This window comes from Tenrec ecaudatus, chromosome 13 (genome assembly GCF_050624435.1).
Source record: "Tenrec ecaudatus isolate mTenEca1 chromosome 13, mTenEca1.hap1, whole genome shotgun sequence".
Taxonomy (NCBI): domain Eukaryota; kingdom Metazoa; phylum Chordata; class Mammalia; order Afrosoricida; family Tenrecidae; genus Tenrec; species Tenrec ecaudatus.
Window position 1 is genome coordinate 30,361,089 of NC_134542.1, and position 18,224 is coordinate 30,379,312.

At 43.4% G+C, this 18,224-nt stretch overlaps 1 protein-coding gene across 3 annotated transcripts in view; it reads right to left on the reverse strand.

Annotated features, from left to right (window-relative positions):
• Nucleotides 1-18,224, reverse strand: part of PTH2R (parathyroid hormone 2 receptor) — a 137,208-nt gene that overhangs the window by 116,823 nt on the left and 2,161 nt on the right. The gene's annotated exons all lie outside the window — the stretch shown is intronic.

Consider the following 18,224-nt stretch of genomic DNA (forward strand, 5'->3'; position numbering starts at 1 on the left):
CAATCACTGGCATGGGGGAGATTATGAGGAGAAAAAAAAAAAGCAGGATGTGCATTCCATAGCAACCAAAACCCCTGCGGGGTAGAATCAGAAACAAGGGAGCTCAGCACAAAGAGAGTCACTGACAGCACTGCTCTAAGTGTGAGTCACGCCCCACCGTCCTGTGTCCAACTCCTGACAGGGCTGGCTACCCCTCACTGGGTCTCCATTCCAGAGCCCTGCGCGGAGGTTTCCCCATCCCATTGGTCTTCCGGTTCACCCACATTTTACAAACTCACGTTTGTTCTGGATTTGCTCAAAGCCCTGCTATAAACTACCTGGTCAATAAGGGGGTTAGGGAAAAAGATGGGCTTAGACACCCCCTTACAGAAGGGCTGCGAGCAGGAGACCAGTCAGGGTGCAGTGTAGCAATGATAAAACATACAACTTTCCTCTAGTTTCTAAACACTTCCTACCCTCACTGTCACAATCCCAATTCTACTTTACAAATCTGGCTAGACCAGAGGATGTACACTGGTACAGACAGGAACTGGAAACACAGGGAATCCATGGCAGATGATCCCTTCAGGACCAGTGGTGAGAATGGCGGTACCGGTAGAGTGGAGGTGGGTTGGAAAGGGGGAACCAATTACAGGGATCTACGCATAAACTCCTCCCTGGGGGACAGACAATAGAAAAGTGGGTGAAGGGAGATGTAGGGCGGTCTAAGATATGGCAAAATAATTTATAAATTATCAAGGGTTCATGAGGGAGGGGGAAGTGGGGAGAGGGGGGAAATGAAGAGCTGATACCAGGGGCTTAAGTGGAGAGCAAATGTTTTGAGAATGATGAGGGCAACGAATGTACAAATGTTCTTGACACAAAGGATGGATGGATGGATTGTGATAAGAATTATACATGCCCCCAATAAAATGATTTTAAAAAGAAGAAAAAGAATATTTACATAGTTGGAGATCGGGCTTTTGTTAAAATGGTCATAACCTTAATTTAATCCGTGATGTAAACCACATGAAAGGGAGCTCAAGCCACACTCAGCTCCTTCTCCTAGTAAGTTGGCATCCACTCCATGGCAGTAGGTTTGGTTGGCGGGACACGCATGCACTAGCAATCCTAAAATAATTTGGCTGGAGCTTCGTTGACCTTCCTGTGTCTTTTTCATATCCTTATGCAATTCTTAAACTTTAGTGAATAACCCATTTCCAATATGTACACTTAAAATTTTTTGGCTCGTTTACCTGAAACAGTTGGATGGATGACTTTAATGTATGTACAGAATTTTCTTAAATGAAAAGTATTTGCTAAGTGCTTTTCCATCGAGAGTGGTGGAAAATAGGGAAAGGGCACAGTCAGGGACCCTGCAGAGCCAGTTCCTGGAAAGCCTGGAATTGTGAGGCAACTACATTGGTTCTATGGTCACATGAAATTCAACCAAACAGCTCCGAGTCACTCTTGTGCACCAAGGAGAGATATCAGCCCTGTCGATGTGACCAAATAAGCTCAATAACTGAATAGTGTCCTACGTCCACCTGAATTCCGCTGGGAGGAAGGAGGATCGGGTGTTGAGGTAGTTATCAATCCAACTGTACCTTACATATTACAAAGCGAGTTCTCATGAAAACACGGGTGTGGGTGGGAGGGGGAGCACGTAATAGTGACCAACGAAGCAGATGGCAGCAATGCAGTGATTCCACTCCGTAACTGGGCATACGGCCAAGGCACCCACTGCTGAAGAGTCAGACCCTAAGTCACTGCCATGGTGTCAGTCCCAACACAGAGCGACCCTACAGAGTTAGAACTGCCCCTGGGGGGTTCCAAGATGATCACTCGTTACAGGAGTAGAAAGCCCCATCTGTCTCCTGTGGTGCAGTTGGTGGTTTTAAACTGCTGACCCAGCAGATGGCAGCCCAACTAGTAACCACCGTGCCACCAGGACTCTTTTCGTCTGATTCACAAAGTCCCTGCATGTCTAGAAGTGCCCCCGGAAGGATGTCCAGCACTGTCATCTTTATGGAAGCAGACTGCCCCATCCATCTCCTGGAGAGCCCCTGGTGCGGGGCCACTGACCTGCTGCTTAGCAGCCAGGCACTTAACACCTGGACTTCGTCACCAGGACTCCCATGGCCAAGACAAGGAAGTGTTCAATAATGGAACCAAGACATCAACTGCTGCATCAGTGCGTGGAACCCAGATTTAAATAGGCAATTCAGATAAGTGATTTCTTTGTCTTACTCTTATGACTTAATTGCCTGTGTGGGTTGGGAAGCAAGTCCAAAAATAATAGCTAAAACCCCCGTGAGTACTTTTAAGAATCAATTTACATGCCTTGTAAATGAGCTTCTGCTGATCAATTCATCTGGTAATAATGAAATTTTAATTTCAATCAAGGACAGGTTGTGAAAAAAAATATTAAATCTTCCTGATGAAAATGGCATTTTTGCTGATGCTGATTTATTTATATATTTGAATAAAGCAGCAGACATTTTAATTTAAATAAGAACTATTCCAAAGCAATATGGAAAGTAAAAGTCCCTCTCTAGCTTATCTAGTTAGCTTTATTAGTAATACTTTTTTTAAATGCAGGTTTACATGAAGAATTTTAGGATTTTAACCAATAATATTTAACACTGTTTATATCTTGGCAAAATTGGAGTCATTACTGACTGGAAAAATCTAGAAACAGAATAAGGCTACGAATTAATTGTATGGTAATGCTGGTAAGCTACTACAATGTGTGTATGGAAATGTCAAAATGGCTTCACAAGGGACACAGGAAAATCAAGTGCAATACCAGCCCAAGACTGATTCCCATGAGGCAGAGGTCAGACATGCCTCTAGCCTCCAGCTCTCATTACCAAGCCTGACACCACCATCCCCACTACGGCACCCTTCTCTGTTGGGTTCAATAATTCATTGTAGCGGTCACATAGAACTCACAAACCAGTATCCTTTACCAGAGTGGAAAGCCTCATCTCTCTCCCATGGAGTGACTGCTGTTTTCAAACTGCTAACCTTGTGGTTAGTAGCCCAACACATAATCCACTATACCACCAGGGCTCTCTTTACTCACCCTAGAATAAAGAAATGTAAAGAGCCCAAAGGGAAATATAATAATGAAAAATCTGATTGAATACTTTAAAATAAAGACTGACCTGACTCTCCAGCTTGGGCCCTATATGCACATGAGTAGATACAATTGTCAGAGGTTACAGAGGAGATGTTTCCGGGACTCCTGACACACAAACCCCATATAATGCTGTTCTAAACCTACTGAAGTCCTAATCCTAATGAGGACTGCATTTTGATTGGGGTGTGGGGAGAGATAGGAAAGTGTTGATGGAATTAAGCTGAAAATTTGGCTGAAAATTGCTATGTCTGCAGAAGCTTATGTGAAGTAGCTGTGTCTTTTTTCACTTAAATATATTATGGGAATTGGTGTTATGTCTGACAGGGGAACAGTTCCCCTACCGAGCATTATAAAACCAAAACCCTATTGTAATATCCTAAAGGCACTTACATTGGAAGAATATAGGAATGCAAAGATTGATGGGATTAAGGTAAATGTTTGGATGAAAATTGGAAGGTTAAGTGAACTTTTCATAAAGTGGGTGAATATTTTTTACTTGAATGTTATTAAGCAATGTAGTAACCAATATAATTCTGTAAATTTAAAAAAGTAAAAAATTTCTCCAAATTCATTTCAAGATAACATCCTTAAATACGCAAATCTGTCATGCTGCTATTTGAATATACATTCTCAATGAGCAAATATTTGCATCTGTCGACAAAATATACCTTTATCCATTTTGACCTCATACAATAAGAGCATTTCTTTTATACCCATTGTCACTAGGAAACTGAGCGTCTTCAGGCAGGGAGTGTGTCTTTCCTCTTTATAGCACCAATCTCTAGTCTAGAATGCATGCTTAATGCTTGAACGCATAAAGCTATTGTCTGAATTTGATTGTTTTTAAAAATAAATAGTTATGCAATTCTTAACAGTAATACCATGTACTGAGGTGATTAGATTTCAGAGTACTCAAATGACTTTCAAAAGACTATTTGGTTGGAGGAGTGATAGGTTTTATGTCCACTTGGTGGGCCAACATTCTCCCATGATCTGTTCTAACACAGTGGGTCAACTCCATGATAGGACCTTCCGGAAGCAGCTAAGCAGTTGTGGGAGGAAGAGACTAGAGTGCTACCTCCTTAGCCTGCTCAGTTTCGATTCAATTGAGGAAGATTTCATCTGGGGTGTGGCTACTCTGTATAGACTGACAGTGTGCAGAAGCTAGCTCACATGTACAGCTGGATCTGGATTCTGGATCTGGTTCACAAACCTACTGTTGTATCACCTGCTGATCTCAGGAGTCATCAGTAAACTGGCCCCCTAGATTCATTCAGCTGATCTTGAATTCATTCAGCTTTGCATCCACCAGTCTGTAGTGTTTTGCTTCCTTTTCTCATTTCCTGTTCATCAGCCCTTGTAGCTACAGGAGTCAGGAGATGTCTCCAGCCTACATCTGACTCCCCAACTTGAACCAAACTAGACTTACCGACTTGTACAACTGTGAGCCATTTCCTGATATAAATCTCTTTTGATATAGGTACACATGCAAGTGAACTGGTTTTGCTTCTTTAGAGAACCCAGCCTAACACAGGGGGGAGCAGACAAATTGCAATGGGTGAGAAGAGGGTAAGATGAGATGGCAGTAATATGGCATTTTTGTTACTGACCTTCTACCTTATCAAAAATAATATCCTTTTCTAGGGAGCAATCTGGCTATACTACTTCTAAACACACTTGTTTATTCTTCTTGCAGTCCAAGGTATATTCAGTATTTTTCATCATCACCAAAATCAAATCACATCAATTCTTCTCTGGTGTTCATTATTTATTGTCTAGCTTTCACATGCATATTAGGCAATTGAAAATACCAATTAAAAATTACTTTGATCAGGTTCACCTTAGTCCTTAAAGTGACATCCTTGCCATTTAACTTAAAATGATCTTTTGCCACAAATTTGCCCAAAGCAACACATCATTTGATTTCTAGATCATGTGCCTTGGTTGTAGGTCTAAATAAAGTGAGATCTTTAACAATTTCAATATCTCCCCCCCCCATTTATTGGTCCAGTTGTGAAATTGTTCTCTTCTTGACATTGAGTTGTAATCCACAGTGAAGGCTGTAGTCTGATCTGCATCAATACTGATCAAGTCCTCATCACTTCAAGGAAGTAAGGTTGTGTCATCTGCATATTGCAGGTTGTTCATGAGCCTGCCCCCAATCCTGATGCCCCATTCTTCTTCATGGAGTCCATCTTCTTGGAGTATTTGCTCAGTGTACACATGTAGTACGTATGGTGAAAGGATACCACCATCAGACCCCCATGCTCTGTTGGAACAACTACATATTGGTCTATCTAGGGGTTCTGCACACACACAATTAGGTGGGATATAATTCTCTTTCTTCACAATGTTCTCTGGAGTCAGCTTTGGTCCAGTCAAATGAATCTTTGCATAGTTAATGAAACACAGGTAAACATCTTTCTAACATTCTCATCTTTCAACCAAGATATATCTGACATCAGCAATGATATTCTTCATTCTAAGTCTTCTTCTGAATCCTTCTTGAATAGCTAGCAGCTTCCAGGTGATGTATTGCTACAATCATTTTTAAATTATCTTCAGCAAAATTTTATATGTATATGATAACAATTAATTGTAAAGTATTAATTAATAATTTCCACATTCAATTGGGCCATCGTTCTTTGGAATGAACACAAGTATAGATCTTTTTGAGTCAGTGGGCCAGGTGCGGTCTTCCAAATTTCTTGGCATTGACAAGTGAGTGCCTCCATCAGTCTGTGGAAACATTCAGCTGGTGTTTGGTCGGTCAATTCATGCAGCCTTGGTTTTGGCTAATGTCTTCATTGCAGCTTGGAAGTCTTCCTTCAGTGCTATTGGCTTTTGATCATATGTGACCTCCTAGAATGATTGAACATCAACCAAGTCTTTTTGGTACAATGATTCTTTTTTAATCATTTTATTAGGGACTCATACAACTCTTATCATAGTCAATACATACATCAACTGTGTAAAGCACATTTGTACATTCATTGCTCTCATCGTTCTCAAAACATTTGCTCTCCACTTAAGCCCCTGGCATCAGCTCCTCAATTTTCCCCCTCCCTCTCCACTCCCCCCTCCCTCATGAACACTTGATAATTTATAAATTATTATTTTGTCATGTCTTACACTTTCCGACATCTCCCTTCACCCACTTTTCTGTTGTCTGTCCCCTAGGAGGGGGAGGTTATATATAGATCCTTGTAATCGGTTCCCCCTTTCCACCCCACCCTCTCTGGAACAATGACTTTGTGTATTCCTTTTTTTTTTTAATGCAGAAGAAAAAAATTATTTGTAATTGGAAATGGTTTCAGAACTTCATTTTTTTAACTGATAAGAAAATGAGTTAACATAGAAAGATATAGCGTCTGAGGTCTTAAAGGCTTGAAGGTAAACAAGCAGCCATCTAGCTCAGAAGCAACAAAGCCCACATGGAAGAAGCACACCAGCCTGTGTGATCACGAGGTATCGAAGGGATCAGGTATCAGGCATCATCAGAACAATAAATCATATCATTGTGAATGAGGGGGGGAGTGCAGAGTGGAGACCCAAAGCCCATTTGTAGGCCATTGGACATCCCTTACAGAAGGGTCTCAGGGAGGAGAAGAGAGCCAGTCAGGATAAAATGTAGCAATGATGAAATATACAATTTTCCTCTCGTTCCTAAATGTTTCCTCCCCACCCATTATCATGATTCCAATTCTACCTTACAAATCTGGCTAGACCAGAGGATGTACACTGGTACAGATAGGAACTGGAAACACAGGGAATCCAGGCCAGATGATCCCTTCAGGACCAGTAGTGAGAGTGGAGATACTGGGAGAGGGGAAGGAGGGTGGGTTGATAAGGGTGACCCAATTACAAGGATCTACATATAACCTCCTCCCTGGGAGACAGACAACACAAAAGCTAGTGAAGGGAGATGTCGGACAGTGCAAGATATGACAAAATAATCATTTATAAATGATCAAGGGTTCGTGAGGGAGGGAGGGGGGAGCGGAGAGGGAGGGGGAAAATAAGGAGCTGATGCCAGGGGTTTAAGTGGAGAGCACATGTTTTGAGAATGAGAGCAATGAATATACAAATGTGCTTCACACAATTGATGTATTAGGGATTGTGATAAGAATTGTATAAGCCCTTAATAAAATGATTTTTAAAATGAGTTAGCATAGAAAGCTGTGGGTTACCAGCCCCCACAATCGAATAGGTCCAAGAAGCGGTTGCGTAATTGAGAGGTAAAATTAAAGAGACATCAGACAAGATAAAGCATGCAATTGCTCACCTCCAGGACAACCATGACTTCAGGAGCCAGGTCCTTGCAGAAAGAGAAAATTTATTTCCAACCAAGGCTTATTGTGGGAAACAGAAGTTATTCCCCTGGTTGGCCCCCCATAATATATGCCAAGCCTAAGGTGCTGCTTGCTACCACATGCTCAATGACTAGACACTTGGAGGTCAACTACTTAAAGGCTATCTGCCATGTAGAACAATCAGACCCTATGGTAAGTATAGTCTGTCCCACCCTAAGTAGGGCCCACTCCCTTCTGATAAGGATAATGGCTTGTTCCCGAGGGAAACCCCCCCCCCCTCCCCCCCGTGAGTCAAGCCAACTCAGGGATGACCAAGGTTCGGCTGCCACCTTGACTCTAGAGTCCTCCCATCTTGTTCCATGTATGTCTCCTGTCACATCTATGCCTCTAGCGCCTCCCCCTTCCTGTGGCGTGTATACCCTTAGCTCATCCCCCTCCTGGTTAAGCGTATGCCTATTGTACGGCCCCTTCCTGTTACGTACATGGCTACCTTTAATTAGGGGGACTTGCTCGCCCCTGGACGTACATAAGTCTTAAGTGGAAATATATTTTCTCTCTGCATGGATCTGGCTGCTGAAGTCATGATACTCCTTGAGGTGAAAAATTGCATGCTTTATCTTGTCTGCTGTCTTTTTAAATGTACCCGTTACACAACTGCCCCTTGGACTCATTTGATTGTGGGGGCTGGTACCCCATAGTTTATCTACACTCGGGGCACGCAGGCCCCTCTAATTACAGGTAACCACATCCTTAACCAAGTGGGCTGTAACCTAATCCTAAAGGTCCCTGAGTATGCTGGAGGAGTAACATAACATCAGTGCCGGGGCAGGTAAGAGGGGGCTGTTCTGGAGCCAAGAGAGAGCAATAGCAGGTGTGTCTGCTCCTATAGATAGAGTTGCCGGTCACACAACAATCAGCCGTGTGCTCGTAAGAGGTCATTGTAAGGTACTACTATTATGGGAGGATAGACTGGGGACAATATTAATTATGAGAATGTGATTGGAACTCAACCTCCACCTCACAAGGGTGAAGGCCTCCCTCCCCGCTGGAAACCCAGCCTGCCAGGCTCCTTAATAGATGAGACTAAAGGATTCATCCGTATATATTCACTCTCTTCCCGGTCTCTGTTCCCCCCAGAAAGCAACAAAACAAGAAACTGCTTATTATGTGCATAAACTGGCCCGGGTCTTCATTACAGCAAACCTTTCTGGTTGCTTAAGAGTTGTTTCGTAGTCTATAGCTTTTAAAGCACCATTTCCTCCATTTCAAACCCTGCACGACCACATCTCCTTGCTTCAAGATATGAACTATCTGAGTGACAGTTCTTGCTCCAGACACCCCAGTAGATGTCGCAGAGAAGCAGCGTCTGCACTGAGTCATTTTGTGATAGATCAGTCTCTAGCATCTTAATCTTTGCTAAATACAACCAGACCAAAGGCTTCGTTTACTTCCCATATTTCAACATCTTGTTTTCAATCCTGCATTTGAAAGAACCTGCAAATGCCAGCACCAGTGGAGCAGCAATAGGTTCCGCAGCAGCAGCAAATGCTGCTATTCTTGCTGGTGGCTCAACAGTGAGCCTCTTGGCTGCACCTGTCGCCATCAGAACCGCAGCAGCTGCTGGTCCCTCAGGGGGTGGGCACTGGCAGCTGCTCACGTGCCATCGTCTTTCCTGGAAGACTATCTTCACTTTCGAAACTTTGCTCAAGCCAACATGTTCTTATTCCTCTTCTTACATCCCTATATCTAATTTACCTTCTGCTGTGACTATGACAATGGAGCCCTGTGGTGCAAAGGTTCCACATTGGCTACGATCCACATGGTTAGCAGTTCTAAACCCCCAACAGCTCCAAGGGGAAAAGACTGGGTATTGACTCAATGTCAGTGAGTTTGGTACGGTAATTGTGACCAGAATAACATCATTTCCAAAGTTTCCCATTTCCCATGCTGCTTTATTTCAGGTGTGGTAGACAATGGCAGAAGAATCCTGTTCATCTCACAAAATATTAAGCTTCTTTGCTATATGGATTTTGCTGTAACCATGTTAGCCCATATACAGTCAAACCTTTGAGCCTGCCTCCTCCATATGTGTTGTCCCTGTTTTCCTATCTGGGACACTAGACATGCTCTCCATCTCACCTGCCACCATCAGATCCTGATGTCCTCACGTGGCATTTTCAGATGTCATCATGATGGCTTTCACCCCTGAAGCATGAATGTCACGTATGATGGTGTATGACATAGAAATAAGCCTGCACCCAATGCTGCTAGCAACAGGATGTGTTTTTCTTTTGGCACTGTGAGCTAGATAGTCTCCTAAGAAATAATAAATAGGTCCTTCCTTATTTGAAGTTGGCACTCAAGTGATAACCCTGGAGATGACACCAGCTGTCAGCTTGTGGGGGGTTGAAGTTACAAGCTGAACTTCTCCAAGATCAAGTGCACAGTAGAATCAAATGCCCATTACACTCCGAAAGGATCTATCTAGAAGCACCTACCAAGTTCTTTAGCTACTTAGTATTCTTGGAAAATCACCTTTCAAGACAACAAAATAATAGGCAGAGATGGTGGCAACTCCAGGAGTCGTTAGGTCCTTTGCTCCTGGGAACACTCTTTGTCCAGCACACACTACTATGTGCCTGGGTTAGGCGGGGTTCTCCAACTCAAGCACAGCGACAGGATCCACCAGCCTCACGCTCAAGCGATGTACGCACCAGCAGCTTGGTGCCTCAAGCTCTAGTAAGAATCAGTTGTTTGGGCCCACAGGTTGACACAGAGAACATGCTAAAGCAGCAGCATGCTGGTCGGATCACCAGGGAACAAGAGAGGAGATGGGCTGTCTTTATTTCGGCTGTCCTCCAATCAAGCTGCGACCTGATTAAACTCTACCTCCATGCTCCTATTGGCCTATTTGGTACAATACACCTATCACCGTACCTGTGTGTATATATGTAGTCACGCTATCTCATGGTACCTCAAACATATTTTGTACACTGACCTAGTTTAAATGATCACTCCCTAGTGGGAGTGTCTGATCTGTTGCAAGTAAGAGGGTACAGTTTTAAGTATTCAACACAGTATTTAGGTATCTTTTTAGTGTCATCTGATTTGGATATCTGCTTCGAACCAAGGAAGCATGGAGACTAGAGATGTACCCTTCTGCCTGAACGATCCAGACAGAGCTTTCAAGACAAAGGAATTAGCACCTGGGGAAGAGATAAGATCATCAGATGGTGGTGAGCCCTGGCTGCCCCATTTCTGCCTGACATTCCCAGACTGAGGCACAATGGGGGCCTGGGCTGACTCCCCGAGGGGCTTAAAGTGCACAGACACCAACACAGCTTGGGCTCACTGGAGCCGACTTCTAGTCTCCCGCCGAGCACACATCCGCACAGTTACGGAAATGACCCAAGGACAGAAAGAGAACCATCTGAAATGACAAGAAACCAGAGGCTTCCGTGTGGCAAAATCCCACTCTCTTAAATTTATCTTTCCATGAACTTTTTAAATCTCTCTTGTATTTACCTCTTTTCACTTGCCCGCTCCTAAATTTAAAACATGGCTTCTTTGGATCAGTATTATAAAGGACAGAAAAGATCACTTCGTGTATTAATTAAAATCAGTAAATTTGGGAAGGGGGTTATCCCATCTACAGTAATTTATTTTCAGACTTTAGTCTATTTCAATGGCATGTGGAGGGTATATTTGCCAAATACATGGTTTAATAATATAGCTTTTCATTGCTTTAGAGTAGGTCCAAGTGAATAATGCAATTTACAAACCCATTACCTGTTAACAATTCTAAGCACTACATATCCTGATATGTAACAAAGGGTCCTGGTAGTTTTTCTGGTTATTTTGGGACTTAGTGCCCAGTCTACAAAGTGCCTTGGGGGCTTCTTACTGAGCATACATCAGGGCTTCCAGGCCCTCTACTGGCCAATGCTCAGTACTGCACTCTCACAAAATGTACATTTCTAACTAGCAAACTCCCAACTGCCAACTGCCAACACCTTCCTCCCCTGACCAAACACCCATCAGTCACCACCCTCAGGATGTTGTTGGGTGCAGTCAAGTCAGTTCTGTATCAATCCTATGCAAACCGGAACACATGAAACCCAAACAGGCCCAGCATGTCCTCACCATCATTCCTTCAGCCTGGGTCCATCCATCTCCTAGAAGGGGGGGGGGGGGCCTTTTTTCACTGCCCCAACCTTACCAAGCATGTCTTCCTCCAGGGACTGGTGCCTCCTCACATACAAGTCCTGGCAGCCTCACCACAGAAGATAGGGTAATGATTTTCAAATACACAATTGTTTTTCCTTCCTATATTTGTAAGTTATCCCATAGGACCAGTGGTGGTTTCCTTCCCTCCCTGCCATCCGGCCTACTGGACGGGTCCAACTGGCCCCATGGGTTACCAATGTAAAGTACCCACCCCAGCTGAGACTTCATCTAGCTAAACATCACAAAATGTGTACAACCGGAAAACCAATGTGCTGTACAGATGTGCTTTATACAATTGATGTATATATATGTATGGACTGTGATAAGAGTTGTATGAGCCCCTAATAAAACGTTTAAAACAAACAAACAAAAAAAAACAATGTGCCCTGTACACTTTCAAGCAAAGTACAATTTCAAAATACAAAAAACACACGACCTCCTTGTTCCCGAGCATACATACTTTGGTATTTAGACAATATGTAGTAAGTAGTCAGGACTATATTCAAGCCTGCGAAATCTAAGTAAAAATGCACCAACGACATTTACAGTAACTTATTTCCATAGCTTTATTTTTTGTTAAACCCATCAGGTAAAGAGATTTCCAGAAAAGAAGCATCTTTTCAGAGGAGAAGCCATCAGACCTCTAGGGCGGCAGCTGATTGTCAGCTCAATTTGATGATACTTCATTTGGACCTCGGCCTCATCTTCCTCCTTTTTCGTTTTAGCCTAAAATATCTGGACTTATTACAGAACAAAAGTTTTCATTTTGGCACATATTGGGATGAGAACACTGTTCCTGATTTTTTTAAAATAATTTCATTAGGGGCTCATACAACTCTTATCACAATCCATACATATATCAATTGTGTAAAGCACATCTGTACATTCTTTGCCCTAATCATTTTCAAAGCATTTGCTCTCCACTTAAGCCCCTGGCATCAGCTCCTCATTTTCCCCCTCCCTCCCCGCTCCCCTCTCCCTCATGAACCCTTGATAATTTATAACTTATTATTTTGTCATATCTTGCCCTGTCCGACGTCTCCTTTTACCCGCTTTTCTGTTGTCCATCCCCCAGGGAGGATGTCACATGTAGATCCTTGTAATTGGTTCCCTCTTTCCAACCCACCCTCCCTCTACCCTCCCAGCATCGCCACTCACAGCACTAGTCCTGAAGGGATCATCCACCCTAGATTCCCTGTTTCTGGTTCCCATCTGTACCAGTGTCCATCCTGTTCTAGCCAGACTTTCAAGGTAAAATTGGGAGGGGGGAAGCATTTAGTAACTAAAGGAAAGTTGTATTTTTCATCGTTGCTACATCGCACCCTGTCTGACGCGTCTCCTCCCAGATACCCCTCTGCAAGGGGATCTCCAATGGCCAACAAATGGGCTTTGGGTCTTCGCTCCACATTCCCCCTCATTCACAATGATAGGATTTTTTTGTTCTCATGATGTCTGATACCTGATCCCTTTGATACTTCGTGATCGCACAGGCTGGTGTGCTTCTTCCATGTGGGCTTTGTTGCTTCTCAGCTAGATGGCCATTTGTTTACCTTCACGCCTTTAAGGCCCCAGACGATGTATCTTTGATAGCTGGGCACTATCAGCTTTCTTCACATTTACTTATGTACCCACTTTGTCTTCAGTGGTTGTGTCGGGAAGGTGAGCACCATAGAATGCCAATTTAAAAAAAGAAAGTTCTTGCACTGAGGGAATACTTGAGTGGAGGCCCAATGTCCTTCTGCTACCTTAATACTAAACCTATAAATATAGGCACATAGATCTATTTCCTCATATATATATTTACATATATACATGTCTTTATCTAGACCTCTATAAATGCCCTTTGCCTCCCAGCTCTTTCTTCCATTTCCTTTGACTTCCCTCCTGTCCCACTATCAAGCTCAGTCCCACCCAGGGTTTCAGCAATTCCTCTTCATTACATTACCCTTGATCATGCCCTACCAGGCCTCCCACATCCTCCTCACCAATTTGGATCACTTGTTGTTTCCTTGTCCCTGGGTTTGTTAACACCACTTCCGAACCCCCTCCCCCTCTCCCATGTCCCCAAGGAACTGACGGTCCTGTTGTTTTCTCCTCCAGATTGTTCATCCAGCTTATCTTATTTAGACAGAGCTGCAGAGATAACATGCACAAAAACAAGACAGAGAAAAACCAAGCAACAATATAAACAAATGACAACAAAACAAAACACAAGAAAGAATAGCTTATAGTTAGTTCAAGGATCATTTGCTGACCTTTAGGAGTGTTTTCAGCCGTCTGTTGGGGCTCCACGCCCTGGCCCCAGAGTCTACCTTCAGCATTCCCTGGGGACCTAGTAGCTCCATTCTCTTGCTGTTCTGTTGCACCCCCTTCGTGTTTTGCCTCAGTGTGGCGGGATCAGATCGGGTACAATTCCCACACTGTGTCTCCGGTGTTGTCCTCTGTAGAGCTATGGGTCAGTGAGGGACATCATGTCTCATAGTGGGGCTGACCATGTGAACCTCTCTGTGGACTGGCTGCTGTAATTGGGGTCATCGTCCTCAAGGCCTGGTGGGCCAGGATGTGCTCCACTCTCTCTTCCCCCTTCATCAACACCCATGTATTCTGATCACGTATGTCCCTCTCCTAGAGCTGCAGATTCAATGCTGTCTTTTGAAATAAATTCTTCTGGGGGAGGGGCAGGTGTCCACTTAGTAGTTGGTGTTGGGGCCAGCCCCCCAGACCTCTCCACTGGTTCTCTACTCCACGCCAGCATGTTGCATTCACATCTTGGAGCACTGGGTTGAAGTGTTCCTGATTTTACCAACTCAACTCTGCATGCACTTTTTAATGTTTTCCTCAAGTCTTAAACCTTTTTAGCTGGCACTTATTTTATATTCTTTCTTACCGTGTTTCCCAAAAAGTAAAACATCCCCCCAAAATAACACCTACTTACAGTTTTGCCTCTCGTTGAACTATAAGGTATCACTCCCAAAAAGACCTCCCCGAAAATCAAGGCCCCCAAAGCTACCGCACCTCTGGACTCTGGACTCTAGCGGCGGGCGCCGCCGTGCAGCGCACTGTTGGCCACAGTGCAGCTGGAGCACACCGGAAGTACGAGGTCTCTTTCAATAAAACAATAAATATGAACTGTATTCTTCTTCACGGAAAAATAAGATATCCCCTGAAAAGAAGACATAGCGCATCTTTGGGAGCAAAAATTAATATAAGACACTGTCTTATTTTAGGGGAAACGGTACTTTTGGAGTCTTCCCATTGTTTCACTCGACATTCCGCCTCCTTGTGTACATTACTCAAAGACCCGACCACGTCTTACAGATGATTACTTACATGATCCAACTAGCGGATTTAATTGCTAAGAAAACATGTCCGCAGGTACCACACTTTTGTAAAATTTTAAATGAAGGGAAAAAACAAAACACCTCACTGTCATCGAGTTGATTCCAACTCATAGGGGCCTCATAGGCAAGAAACCCGCCCTGTGGGTCTCTGCGACAAACTATTTCTGGGAGCAGAAAGCCTTTCTCCCTTGCAGTGATCAGCTCAGTGCATGACCACTATGCTATACTCGTGGTCCAGACAGATTTTAAATGATAACCTCTTCTATCAACCAAAGGATAATCAATAGTGCATAATGGGGAAAAAAAATCTTACTGCAGTGCCTACCACAGAGTGAGCGATAAATGTTGACTCCTGAGGGATCCCCAGTGCTGAGGTAGGAGAACAGACTCAACACTGAGGATGTCTGGCTTTGAACCCCAGCTGTGACCTTAACAAACGTGGGCCCCATTTCTATAGCTCCAACAGCCTCGTAACTGCTGAACAGTCTGCCCGTTCTAACTGTTCACAAAATGCAAATGGCATGCCAAAGACTCTTCTGTTGAAAACCATCTAGTTGTAACTGAGAGGATTTACTGTAACCCAAATGAAGGCTGACATGATAGTGGGACAAGAAAAAGGGGAAAGTCAAAGGAAATAGAGGAAAGAGCTAGGAGGCAAAGGGCATTTATAGAGGTCTAAATAAAGACATGTATATATGTAAATATATTTATATATGAGGATGTGGAAATAGATCTATGTGCATATATTTATAGGTTCAGTATTAAGGTAGCAGATGGACATTGGGCCTCCATTCAAGTACTCCCTCAATGCAAAAACACTTGGATCTATTAAACTGGCATTCCATGATGCTAGGAGCACCATCAGTTGTCACACTGGCTCGTTTAGCCCAGTCCAGCTCCACACCATTCAGACTTTGGCAAACTTTTTCACAGACATCCGCTCCTGTAGCTGTTCCTTTGATGCTTTGCAGTGCAGCAAGCTCTTCTGTGACTTCGAAATAGTCATTCGTCCCATGAATAAAAATTAGAAGTTGTACAGAATCACGGACATCATTACTTTCATCAAGTGCCAGGGAAAAATAGGAAAGTTTTTTGGCAGAGTTTTGCAAATGCTGAGGCAAACTGTCTCCCATTTCATCAGTCCTTCATGTAATTGTAGGTCCTGAAAGACCCACTGTACTAAATAAATCGGCCTTCTCTGGACACATCTCTTTGGCAACAGAAAGGAGGCATTCTTTAACAAATTCTCCCTCCACAAATGGTCTGCCAGTGCACGTTATAGCTTGACAACTTGAAAAATTGCTCACAGGAATGAAATATTTAGCTGCTCCTGCTTCACCAATGTATTCTGAGTTATCAATGTATTTTTCAGTATTAATATTTTATCTTTTCTCACTTCTCTGACCAATCACATTGATCTTTATGTTGAGTTTGATAGTGTCGACGCAAACTGCATTCTGTGAACACAGACATTATATTCTGGCATATCAAACACACACCTCTTTCCTTGTACTGCATGAAAAAATAATCTTAAGTCCAGTGTTCTTGAAATATCCTACACTCCAAGTCAATTTTTCTCTTTCTTGATATCATTGTTTCCTAGGGATTCCAAACTGCTATTAGTAAAATACCAATTGAGACAGTTTATTGTGCCAGCCTGGCGGATAAACACATCTGGGATTAATTGAAGGGCAGAGAGATAAATGGCTCAGTGAGCCTCGCCTTCTTGTCTCTTGCTCTTTGATCATCGGACTCATGTGCGGCTGCCTTGCTTGTTCTGTGCCTCAATTTGCAAGCTACACTACCTGTGGGACACCTAACCTGTGAACTGTGTCACTGTAATCTGAGGTCCCTATAAGACTTGCCTTGCCTGAGAATTGGAATGTACATCTCTGGACCTGGGACCGATGGTTGGTGACCTGGCTGACGGTTGCTGACCTGCCTTGCTGTTTGCTGCCTGGACTGGGATAGCCTAGCTCACTCTACAGAGGACTACTTGGCGGCCTTCAAGACTTGAAGGACTGCCAGTCTCACAACTCTCACGGGAGTGAGTTGCACTGAGCAATTTGTACTGCTTTACAATTTAACTGCTCATTTCTTGTATTATATATCTATCTTTATAAAATATATATAAAATTATCAGCAATCTGATTTTATCTCTCTAGAGAACAGCGCTACAAAAACAATATACCAGCAATAACTTTTTCCACAGAGACATACAGACTGCACTGCCCATTAATGCAGTCTGATCAATGCTCATCAATGCAGCCCTGCCAGTCCAGATCATTTCAGCCTCACCAGTGCCCATAGTGGTGGAACTCTGCTTTTACCTCAGGCTCACACTGGTGCAGTGCGGGAACCGGCACAATTACAGAGCCGGTTCCTTCACCACCTTTCTAGTTCACACTACCCTGTGCAAACCACACTGCGATCTATGAACTCGCACAAGTATCTGATCGCATGGGTAAGAAAACCCATACGATCAGATTCCACCACAGAAAAAAAGAAGGCACATCTGCCTTTTTTCTTCCGAACCTAATGTGAGTTCAGCCATACAAGCATATGGCTGAGCTCACACTGCTCAGAGATCCTAACAATGTGAACCGGGGCTTACACAGCACACAACATACAACATCATACACAATAGCAATCAGAATAGAAATGCACTTACTGTCAATTAAATTGGGTTTCCTACTCCTTGGCTGTCTGCAGAGCTGGATTAAGTTCCCATGGGGTCCTAGGCAGATTATCAGTTTGGGGCCCTCATGCGACAACACTGAACACTGACAATTTGCATTAACACTGAGCACTTACAATTATCATGACCACTGAGCACTGACCATTTATTTGCATTACGTATAAGCACTGACCATTTACATTAGCACTGAGCATCAACTATTTGTGTTATCACTGTGATGCAACCACCCCCAACCAACTAACCAACTTAAAAAAAACAAAAAACAGACCTTTTAACTTCAGGGAAAAAAAAGGTCCTACTACCTGGAGGACCCCTGTCTTAGAGGGCCGCTGTGAGTTACAATCGACTAGATGGCAGTGTATTTGGTTTTTCTGTGAAATCTTAGATCGCCTGGGGCAAATTAACTTCTCAAGTCTTCTAAAAGCCTTTTGCCTGCTTCAAAGAAAACTGAGTGTTACTACCCTCTTTCCCCCAAAATAAGACAGGGTCTTATATTAATTTTTGCTCTCAAAGATGCGCTA